At 46.9% G+C, this 10409-nt stretch overlaps 1 pseudogene; it reads left to right on the top strand.

Moving 5' to 3' along the window:
* Positions 1-816: 816 nt before the first annotated feature.
* On the top strand, positions 817-3255 carry LOC136467050 (fructose-bisphosphate aldolase 1, cytoplasmic-like; annotated as a pseudogene).
* Positions 3256-10409: the final 7154 nt, after the last annotated feature.

The raw sequence follows: 10409 nt of genomic DNA, 5'->3' as shown, positions 1-10409 counted from the left end.
GTAGTCTTATAGATATAGACATAGTATGTTGGGAACTCTTCTAAGTAACGAAAGAAGAAAATTCACTCTTTACTATTAAATATAGATATAGATATAAATAGTTATTATAGAGTAGAGATATAGATATGATAGATAGATAAACATAGCCAGTGAGTACACTATGGTAAACACATTATAAAAAACTCTTTATATCCTTTTCTAATTGTTAAAAGTAGACATTTTTATTGAAAAGTTATCCTCCAAATCCTTTTTAATTAGATCATTGAATATTACCATATTATATTTCAAATTTCTCGTTGGCTAAAAATAGAGAGCAGAGTTAGCTCTCTAGAGGACATAGAAGATATATAAAAGAGCTTTTAGAGAGTAAAAAAAATATAAAGATCAATTTTTATTTAAATAACTCTTTAAATAATAATTAAAAATGAATTAAAAAAACCGTTTGAATCCTTGGAATTGAATTCATTATAATAATTATAATTTAGGCATAGATTAGTTAAGCTAATATAGTTATATATGAAATATATTTGTATATTTATTGTTAGGCATACAAGGGACATATTTATATATTGTATTTCTATTATAGAAAAGTGAGTTGAAGAGTGTGCTATAAGTTGAAGAGTAGAATTATAGCATAATAATTTATAGAATCCATTTTTATCTCTCACTCTGTAAATTTGAGATAGACTTATTTATATGCTTAAAAAGTTATAAAATATCAAATTCTAAGTCAAATAGTTTAATCGATTAACGGCCCCTCTACAGTCTTGAAAGACGAAGGAAACAAAACAACGGGTCCACGCAAAAAACCGAGGGCTTCGGACGGAAATACGGAGAACTCCGGACATTGATGGATCTGCATCCGCTACCGCCCCCCGCCTGCGCGTTCCTGGTGGCGCACCCAGATCGGATCCCGTTTCTTTCCCCTCGCACAAGCTGAACCTCCCTTGAAATACTACCCCCCCATCTCCATCGCCGCCTACCCCGCTCAGCCATTCGCCGCCAATTTCCCTTGCAATTCCCGTAGCCTCCCCTCCCGCGCGCATCGATCATGTCGGCCTACTGCGGAAAGTACAAGGGTGCGTACAATCATCACCTCCTCTCGTTCGTTCCTTGCTCATATGCTTCTGTTGTTGTTCGCTGTACTGTGTGGTGCAGATCTGCTAATCGTTCGCTGTGGTATTCTCAGATCTAGCTAACCTATCCTGTGTTGATGGATATGCCAATGATTGATAGAGCTTTTTTTCTAGATCCTTTTGGGCGTAGGATTTGTGCAAATTTGCTAGGGTCCGCGCAGTCTGCTATGATGGGTATCGTCTACCTGCATAGCTTTAGGGGCTTCGTGGTTTGTTGAAAGGGCATGTAGTGTGCCTTTATGATGCAATTTGTTATGGGATTTGCTGATTTTTATTCAGATCCATGCGGTATGTAATGCTTAGCGGTATGTGTCTGCCTAGTTTTTATGTGTCTCCATCATGGTGGATACAATACATATTAGTATCATAATTATCAAATTAGCTTGCTAGCATTTGCTCGTGGTTTGTGGTCTAGATTCAAATGACATTACCTGGTTGTTGTTGTTAAAAATATATATGCCTTTTTCCACTGTGTCATTCTTGTTTTCTAGAATGGAGCTATGCAAAGACGTCGTTGTCTTCATTATTAGTCACATCTGTGAAGAAAATACTCTTGGGATATATATTGTGTTAATTTATTCTCAATTTGGTTGGTCACAATGTTACACAGTTTTATGTTTCAATAGTTCTGGAGAGTTATACTTCCAGCACGTCAGTGTTAGCTAATATATATTTGTTACATGAACCATGTTTATTGATTGTGATCTGAGTTATCAATATGTACTGCTTGTTAGCTAAACATATTTGCTGATTGTTTTGCAGATGAGCTCATCAAGAACTGCCGCATACATTGGCACCCCTGGAAAGGGTATCCTTGCTGCTGATGAGTCCACGGGCACCATTGGCAAGCGCCTTTCAAGCATCAATGTCGAGAACATTGAGGAGAACCGCCGTGCCCTCCGTGAGCTGCTCTTTTGTGCCCCTGGTGCCCTCCAGTACCTCAGCGGTGTGATCCTCTTCGAGGAGACCCTCTACCAGAAAACCAAGGATGGCAAGCCCTTCGTCGATGTCCTCAATGAGGGAGGTGTGCTCCCTGGCATCAAGGTTGACAAGGGCACCATTGAGGTTGCTGGCACCAACAAGGAGACCACCACCCAGGGCCATGATGACCTTGGCAAGCGCTGCGCCAAGTACTACGAGGCTGGTGCCCGCTTTGCCAAGTGGCGTGCCGTCCTCAACATCGGCCCTAACGAGCCATCACAGCTTGCCATTGACTTGAACGCCCAGGGTCTTGCTCGCTACGCCATCATCTGCCAGGAGAACGGTCTGGTGCCAATTGTTGAGCCTGAGATCCTTGTCGATGGGCCACATGACATTGAGCGCTGTGCCTATGTCACGGAGATTGTCCTTGCTGCCTGCTACAAGGCCCTCAACGAGCACCATGTCCTCCTTGAGGGTACCCTCCTGAAGCCCAACATGGTCACCCCCGGCTCCGACTCCAAGAAGGTGGCTCCTGAGGTGATTGCCGAGTACACTGTCCGTGCCCTCCAGAGGACTGTCCCTGCTGCTGTGCCCTGCCATCGTCTTCCTCTCTGGTGGACAGAGTGAGGAGGAGGCCACCCTAAACCTGAACGCCATGAACAAGCTCAACACCAAGAAGCCGTGGTCCCTATCCTTCTCGTTCGGCCGTGCCCTTCAGGCGAGCACCCTCAAGGCCTGGGCTGGCAAGGAGGAGAATGTGGAGAAGGCCAGGGCTGCCTTCCTCACCAGGTGCAAGGCCAACTCAGAGGCCACCCTCGGCACATACAAGGGTGACGCTGCTGCCGGCGAGGGTGTCTCGGAGAGCCTCCACGTGAAGGACTACAAGTACTGAGCTGCCTCTCGTTCTGGACCCCTGAGTCTGCTTGCGTTTAGGTTGAGTGCTTGCCCGTCAGAGTCCAATTGTTGGACATCATCGGAACTTGGTTTTAATAATCCTGAACTTTGCTTGCCCATTGTGGTGATGGTTGCTTACTTTTTATATTCATGTATTGAATAGTCTTTTTGGTGTTAATCTTGTGTAATCTGGTCGTACTGATGGTAAATCGATCAGCCACGTTTTGTTCTATCCGTTGCTGTAATATGCTGGTTATGTTATTATTGGTACATGTCAAAACAAACTACATGCTTAGTTGGCCGATGTGCATGGGTTCTGCAATGTGCACTGACATATTTGATGTGAATTATGATGACTCCAGAGCTTTGTTATTAGACACTTATTGTTGTGAACAAATCAACCAATTGTCTCGGTGAGACGTGATGGTTTCTGATCATATGCTTGTGTTGCGTTGTCTCTCTTTTTGTGAAGCACGGTTTTACCTGGAGGTTTGTCTCTGTATTTTACTACTATATATATGTTGAACATGGTTCCGTCGTTTGTATTTACTTTTTTTTTTGATAGGCGGTCGTTTGTATATTTACTACCATGTTGGACATGTTCCGTTTGCGTTTCCTCCCTGACCGCGCGAAATCATTCACAAACAGAACTATACTATACTATATAATTGCTGTGCTGTGTCTAGCTATACGACACTGTTACAAGAGCGGACTTTGGTAACAACTCTGTAAGGCTCCGTTCTATTCCAGTTCATCAACGCTATATAAATTAGTGAACCAATCCAATCAGGAATCATTCCAGGCACTCAATCTGGAGTAACCGAACACGCCCTAAGTCTGTATATAAGTTTGTATACATGCATCATTCATCTGATATATCCTGATTAAATGGAAGTTAGGTAAACTTACATGCTGCGGCAAAGGACGATGGGAGGAACGGAACGGCTAAATTCTGAGGGCTAAAAGCGTGATAGATAACCCATCATCAAATCAAACAAGTGGATCCCGAGAGGGGAGGCCAGAAGAGTAATCACATCTAGAAATGGCTCGGTTCTTAGAAAGGTAGCTGACCTGCTAGACCCGGGTACAGGAGCCAGAAGAGTAATCACATCTAGAAATGGCTCGGTTCTTAGAAAGGTAGCTGACCTGCTAGACCCGGGTACAGGAAGTTGGGATACTCAGCTGATCCGGGATATATTTGTGAAAGAAGATGCGGATATTATCTTGTCAATTCCTGTCTTTGAAGGTATGGTAGATACAGTAGCCTGGCATGACGATGCAAAAGGATGCTTCTCTGCGAAATCCGCATATATGCTAGCGATCAGGAAGCGGGACCATTTAAAGAAAGGATCGACGGAATATCGTCGGTAATCTTTCGACAGATATGCTACGAAGGTAGATTAATTAGTAGAGATATGCGTAATCAAGAACAAGAAGACAATAAAGACACAAGAGTTAGATAGGTTCGGACCGTCTGCACGAGTAATACCCTACTTATGTGATCTGTTGGTGTGTATTGACTATCGTATGATATTGCGTGTATGATTGGATGTGGGATGGGGCATGCCGACTAGGGGACCCCTGCCCCTCCTTATATACTCTGGAGGGATATGGTTATAAGAAAAGTATCCTAATCCGTTATACGGCAAGTATTAGATTACAATATCTATAGTATCCGATCAAATCTTCTAGATGTCTTGCAGTGTACGCTGAGCAGTGCCGTGCGCCGCAAGTCTTGAATCTTGTTGGCTGGACCGTCCCTAACCGTGCGGCCCATGTCCCATGCCGTGGGTACCTGGGGTTATACCTCACACAGCTAGTCCCCGAGCGCCTTGTATCCTTTGAGCAGCGCCGTCTTGAACAAGTCTGGCCAGTTTGACGTGAAGCCGGCCAGTTTAACTGGTGATCCGAGTAGTAGAAGTCGAAGCCGACCAGTTAAACTGGTGACCTGGGCGATGAAAATCAAAGACGACCAGTTTAACTAGTGACCTGAGCGGTGAAAGTTAATACCGACTAGTTTAACTGGTTAGGAGACCTCGTACTTAGCCAAGTAAGGCTTGCCAGAAGGTTGTAAGAGGCTCAAGATAAAATTTAAAAATTCTTCCCCTTATGAGAAGTGTAGCCACTTAGACTCCAGTCAATAAGAGGGTAAATCAAGAAATAAGTACTACATTCACCGCCAGGTGAAGTGTAGCCACTTAGTCCACGAGCTTACTGGAAGATGAAGAATGAATCTTGAAGTAGGGTCAAAGAAAAGAAGTCTAAAAGCTTACCGACGTCATCTGACATGCGCATATCAAGACCCTAGACGTGCTGTCCAAGATCAGCACCCTGATCCGAATAGCATGAAGCGGCGTGATAGCACACCGATGAGACATAGCAAGGACCCGGTCGCCAAGGAAGTCCCCAGCTTAACTGGCGACTCTTGCACGAAGAATCCGAACGCAAGTCTCCAGCTTAGCTGGCAATGAAGCGATGAACAATCCGATTAGTTGGTTGCGAAGAATCAAGCACCGAGTAGCCAAACCAACTAGTCGGTGGCGAAGTGAGCGCCGAGTAGAAGTGAACGTCGAATAGTCCGACCAACTGGTCGGCGACGAAGTCCATGAACCTAGCGGTCCGACCAGTTGATCGACGGAGAAGTCCAAAGGTCAGGTGGTGCGACCACCCGGACGATGATCCTGTAATAAATATGTAGAATGAGTATTACATAATGTAAAAATAAATATATGAACTCGACGATGAAGACAGCAGAGCGGAATAGATAGACATTATGTTTGGTATGAAGTGTTCATATTTTAAATATGAGTAACTTCCTATCAGTTAGTTCTGTATCGCATCACTAGCCCCGACTAGCCCATACTCCATAGCGTAGAGTGCTTAGCACCTGTTTACACGTAAGACCACAGGCGTCGCCGAGGAGCCACTGCCGACCACCCATAACGCAGAGGGCTGACGCGCGTGCACATGTAGGAGTGAGATCGAGAACATGGCTATTTCTAATAATGCAAGTGAGAACGTGGTTGATCGGCGAATTGATGAAGAATATCTTAAATATATTGTAAACATTAAGTTTTCTTTTGGAGGTGTGTTTATATTTAATATAAACTGCCCCGAGCTGTTAGTTTGTTGGTTGAGCTCCCCAGACTCGGCTAGCCCGTAAACCATAACGCAGAGCGCTAGAGCTCGTGTACATGTAGGAAGACAAGCGTCATCGAGGAACCGCTGTCAACCACCCATAACGCAGAGGGCAGGCGCTCGTGCACGTGTAGGGAGAAGCCAGAGACAGTGCCGTCTCTAGAGAGCACAAGCGTAAACGTGGCTGTTCGGGGAGCCGTTGAGGCGAAAGTGTATGTCATCTTTAAGATGGTATACATGGAGAAAAGTCGTTTGGAGAATAATCATGTAGAGAATAGTATGAAGAAACATCGTGGCGAAAACTTTATTAAATATTCATATATAAAATGGTACTTATCTTTAGACATAACGTCTGGTTGGGCGGTGTATGGCGTTATCTGGTCGACGAATTTGTCCCTTAGGGCATCCTAATGGATGGTGACCGTATCCCTTGGAGTTTGCCGATCGCTTCCGATAGATCGGAACCGGAAGGTGGTCGGCGCCGAACCAGAGTGGTCAGAGCCAATTCCGTGAGAGAGAGAGGCAGTCGGCGAGCTTTTGGCCGACCTGATCGATGGATGCGATCAGATCGTCGTTGTCGACCTGCTTCCTCGAGTAGCGGGGCAGTAGGCGGCGAGTTGTTGGTGAAGACGACCTCGGAGGCGGTTTTGAGATCGGATCTGCTGTTGCAGGTGTTGACGTGGTCGACGCAGAATCGATCTGCATCGGCTTAAAGATCTCTCCTTCTCGGTCAGCCTTGACAACCCAAGAGATCGATCCGACCGTAAAGATCTGTCCGGACTTTGGAGAGGACGAAGAGCCTAAAAAGTGTATCATCTTGTTCGTCATGGAAACAGCATGCACACTCCTACCTGACGCGTCAACTATCGACGGAATATCATCGACAGTCCTCCGAGGGGTATCCCACAAATGTAGATTGATCGGCAGATGTGCACGTAATCAAGAATAAGAAGGCAACAGAGACACAAGAGTTGGACAGGTTCGGGCCATCTGCATGATGTAATACCCTACTCATGTGGTCTGTTGGTTTGTATTGGCTATCATATGATATTACGTGTGTGATTGGATGTGGAATGGGGCATGCCAACTATGGGACCCCTGCCCCTCTTTATATACTCTAGAGGTGTCGACAGAATATCGTCGACAGTCCACCGAGGGGTATCCCGCGATGGTAGATTGATCGGTAGAGGAGCATGTAATCAAGAACAAGAAGGCAATAGAGACACACGAGTTATACAGGTTCAGGCCGTCAGTATGACGTAATACCTTACTCCTATAGTCTGTTGATTTGTATTAGCTATCATATGATTTACGGTGATTTTGTAGGGGGTCCCTGCCTGCCTTATATAGTCCGGGGGGCAAGGTTACAAGTCGGTTAGATCTGAGAGATAACCGGAAAGTAATAACAGATTACAAGAAACATGGGATCGTACACATCCTATCAGATCTCATAATATCTTCAGGATATCCTCCCCGTGCCTTGCGGGAGGCGCCGAGCAGAATCGTGCCCCGCAAGGCTCCTTCTCGTGGGCTGGGCCGCCCCTGGAGGCATAGCCCATGTGGCTTGCCATGGGTATCCGGGGTCGTACCCCCCACAGCTAGTCCCCGAGTGCCTTGTACCCGTTGAGCAACGCCGTCTTGAACTTTTCCGAGCAGGTGCGAACAAAAGCCGAGCTGTCCAAATCATGGTCCGACCACCATAATAAATCGTCGAGTAGTTGTGAGCAGCTGCCGAGCAGCGAGCACCATCGCCGAGCAGTGTGTTCCGAGCACGGCTTGACATAAGGGTGTAAGGAGCTCAATTCCAAAATTGAAAATTCCTGCACGGTAAAATGAAGTGTGCCCACTTAGAGTCCGACCACGAGGTTAAAGATACCTTGATTTAACTTTTAGAGGCTCGGAGTCTTTCAGAAGAAACAAGCACATTTACCGCAAGGTGAAGTGTGCCCACTTAGTCCTCGAGCCTGATAGTAGGTGACATAGTCACGTGGTGCCAGGCTCAGAAAATAGTAAACCAGCCGAGCAGGTAACCAGTCCTCGAGCGTAGCCTCGAGATGAAAAACAAACACATTCACCGCAAGGTGAAGTGTGCCCACTTAGTCCCCGAGCCTGACAGTAGGTGACGTAGTCACGTGGTGCCAGGCTCAGAAAAAAAAGTAAACCAGCCGAGCAAGTAGCCAGTCCCCGTGTTTCGGGCGTAGATATCGGATAAATCAAACCGTGGAGAAAAAAATCAGAGTAATGGCTGTGCAGCATAGGGTACTGAGCCTCATTAATTTGTGGAGAAATCGGTGAATATTTGGCGGCGATAAATGAGCGACGTGGGCTACTGTTACGTGATAGCCCAATTGGTGGCCCATTAAACCACTTTGGTGGAGTCAAAGTAGCGCTAATCGCGGGAACGGTTTCCCAAAAACCCTCAGATGCAATGAAAGGTGGGGGAAGTGCTTTATAACCGCGCCACCACATACATCGCCTCCTACCTCACTCAATCTGCCTTTCTTCCTTCCTTCGCAATCCCTACGCTCCACATTCCGCACCAACACGAGCACTCACCTCCAATCCAGTACCAATCTGGAGAGAATGGCGCCGAAAAAAGGGGCTACAAAGCCGAGGAAGGTGGCCACCGGAGCCAGCCGCGACGAGGAGTGGGTGCCATCGAAGACGAGGGCGATGGATCTCAATAGGATGGTGGCGGCGGGCGTTCTCCCAGACCACCTCACTGCTGGTTGGCGGCCGGCTAGTGGTGAGCCCTTCCCAACACCTCATACTGATGAGGCTGTAGTATTTGAAGATTATTTCTGGCAAGGATTAGGGTTTCCTGTCCACCCCTTTCTGAGAGATCTTATGGAGTTTTGGGTGATTAGTCTCTGTAATTTGTACCCCAACACCATTCTGCACGTGTCGATCTTTATCCATTTCTGCAAGGCATTTCTCAGTGTTCTTCCGCACTTCAACCTCTTTAGACACCTATTCTGTCTGAAGAAGAAGGGGGGCAGCGGTTTCAAGGTGGTCGGCGGCGTGTACCTGCAACTCAGGGATGGGATGGCTAGCGAATACATCAGTGTACCGCTAAATACCTCCCTTAAAGGTTGGAACGCCATATGGTTCTATATCAAACAAAGTCACCCAATGATTCGATGCGACGTCCACCACATCCTGGTTAACCATTGTAACTGGTCGGAGAGACCCAATAATGCTGACATGGAGCAAGTAACGGAACTTCTAGACTTGATTAAGGGCATGGAGCTTAGGGTGAACTGGTGGCAACTAGCTTCATAGTGTGGTGCATCCAGCCCTACAAAGAGAGGGCCCACCCAGTGTTCGACTATAAAGGTGACAACGACGGTACCCGGGAAAACACAGACTGTCTGACGAAGAAAGAAGTAATAGACCATGCCATGAACCTATTACTTCCAATGTCTCATTCAACTGGCCAAAAGGAACAAAGGCTTTCAACTGTACCAATCCACCTCCTCAGGTAACCCTTTCACTTTGCATTGTTCAGGCATCAATTTCCGAGCAAAGGACTGACTTACTTATGTAAAGATCCATTCGCAGGATAGGGCAATATACTTTTCAAACGTGCCGAGAGCCGATTGGCCGAAAGGAGTGGACATTCGGTGGCCGCTATAGCCCAAAGAGTTGGAGCAGAGCACCTCGTCGGATAGTCCATCCTCAGTATCAGAGAAGATCCGTGGGAAAAGATCGGCAATAGATGAGACGGTCCAAAAAAGGAGAAAACCCGCAAGCTCTACTGCACACAAATCGGGCGGCGTCTCGCTTGGTGAAGATCGGACCGCTCGACCATGAAGAAGCACTGTGCTGGAGTGGTCGGACAATGACGAGGACCAGGCAGCGCATCCGCCGAGCACGAAAGAGCCATCGACGGATGCTGAAGCTCCCGAGCAGCAAGCAAGGAGAAGCTATGTGCGGGCAACGGAGGAAGTCCCAGCGGCGTAGATGATGAAAGTCCCCGAGCAACAAGAGGGGATAACCGTAGAGCTTCGCACAGAGGCGGCCCCGGGGCACCAAGTAGAGCGGCACCCTGTTGTAGAGGAGCAGGAGTCCTCCCATCAGGCGGACCAAGCAGCAGCGCCTGGGGGATCAGGCAGGCATCGCCGGTTCAAGAAATTTAATCGGAAGACCAAACCATAAGTATATTTGCCTTGGACTAATAATATTGTTCCTTGAATTCTCTTGGTTATTGACAAGCCGATATTATGTAGGGCAACACCAAGGCCCGTACCCTCAGTAGAAAAAATGCCAACTGCCCCCATCCGGGAGTCCCCGAGTGCTCGGCAAACAGAGGATGGGCCA

The sequence above is a fragment of the Miscanthus floridulus genome, chromosome 7 (genome assembly GCF_019320115.1).
Source record: "Miscanthus floridulus cultivar M001 chromosome 7, ASM1932011v1, whole genome shotgun sequence".
Taxonomy (NCBI): domain Eukaryota; kingdom Viridiplantae; phylum Streptophyta; class Magnoliopsida; order Poales; family Poaceae; genus Miscanthus; species Miscanthus floridulus.
Note: the sequence above shows the minus strand (reverse complement) of the source record. Positions and strands in the feature narration are given on the sequence as shown.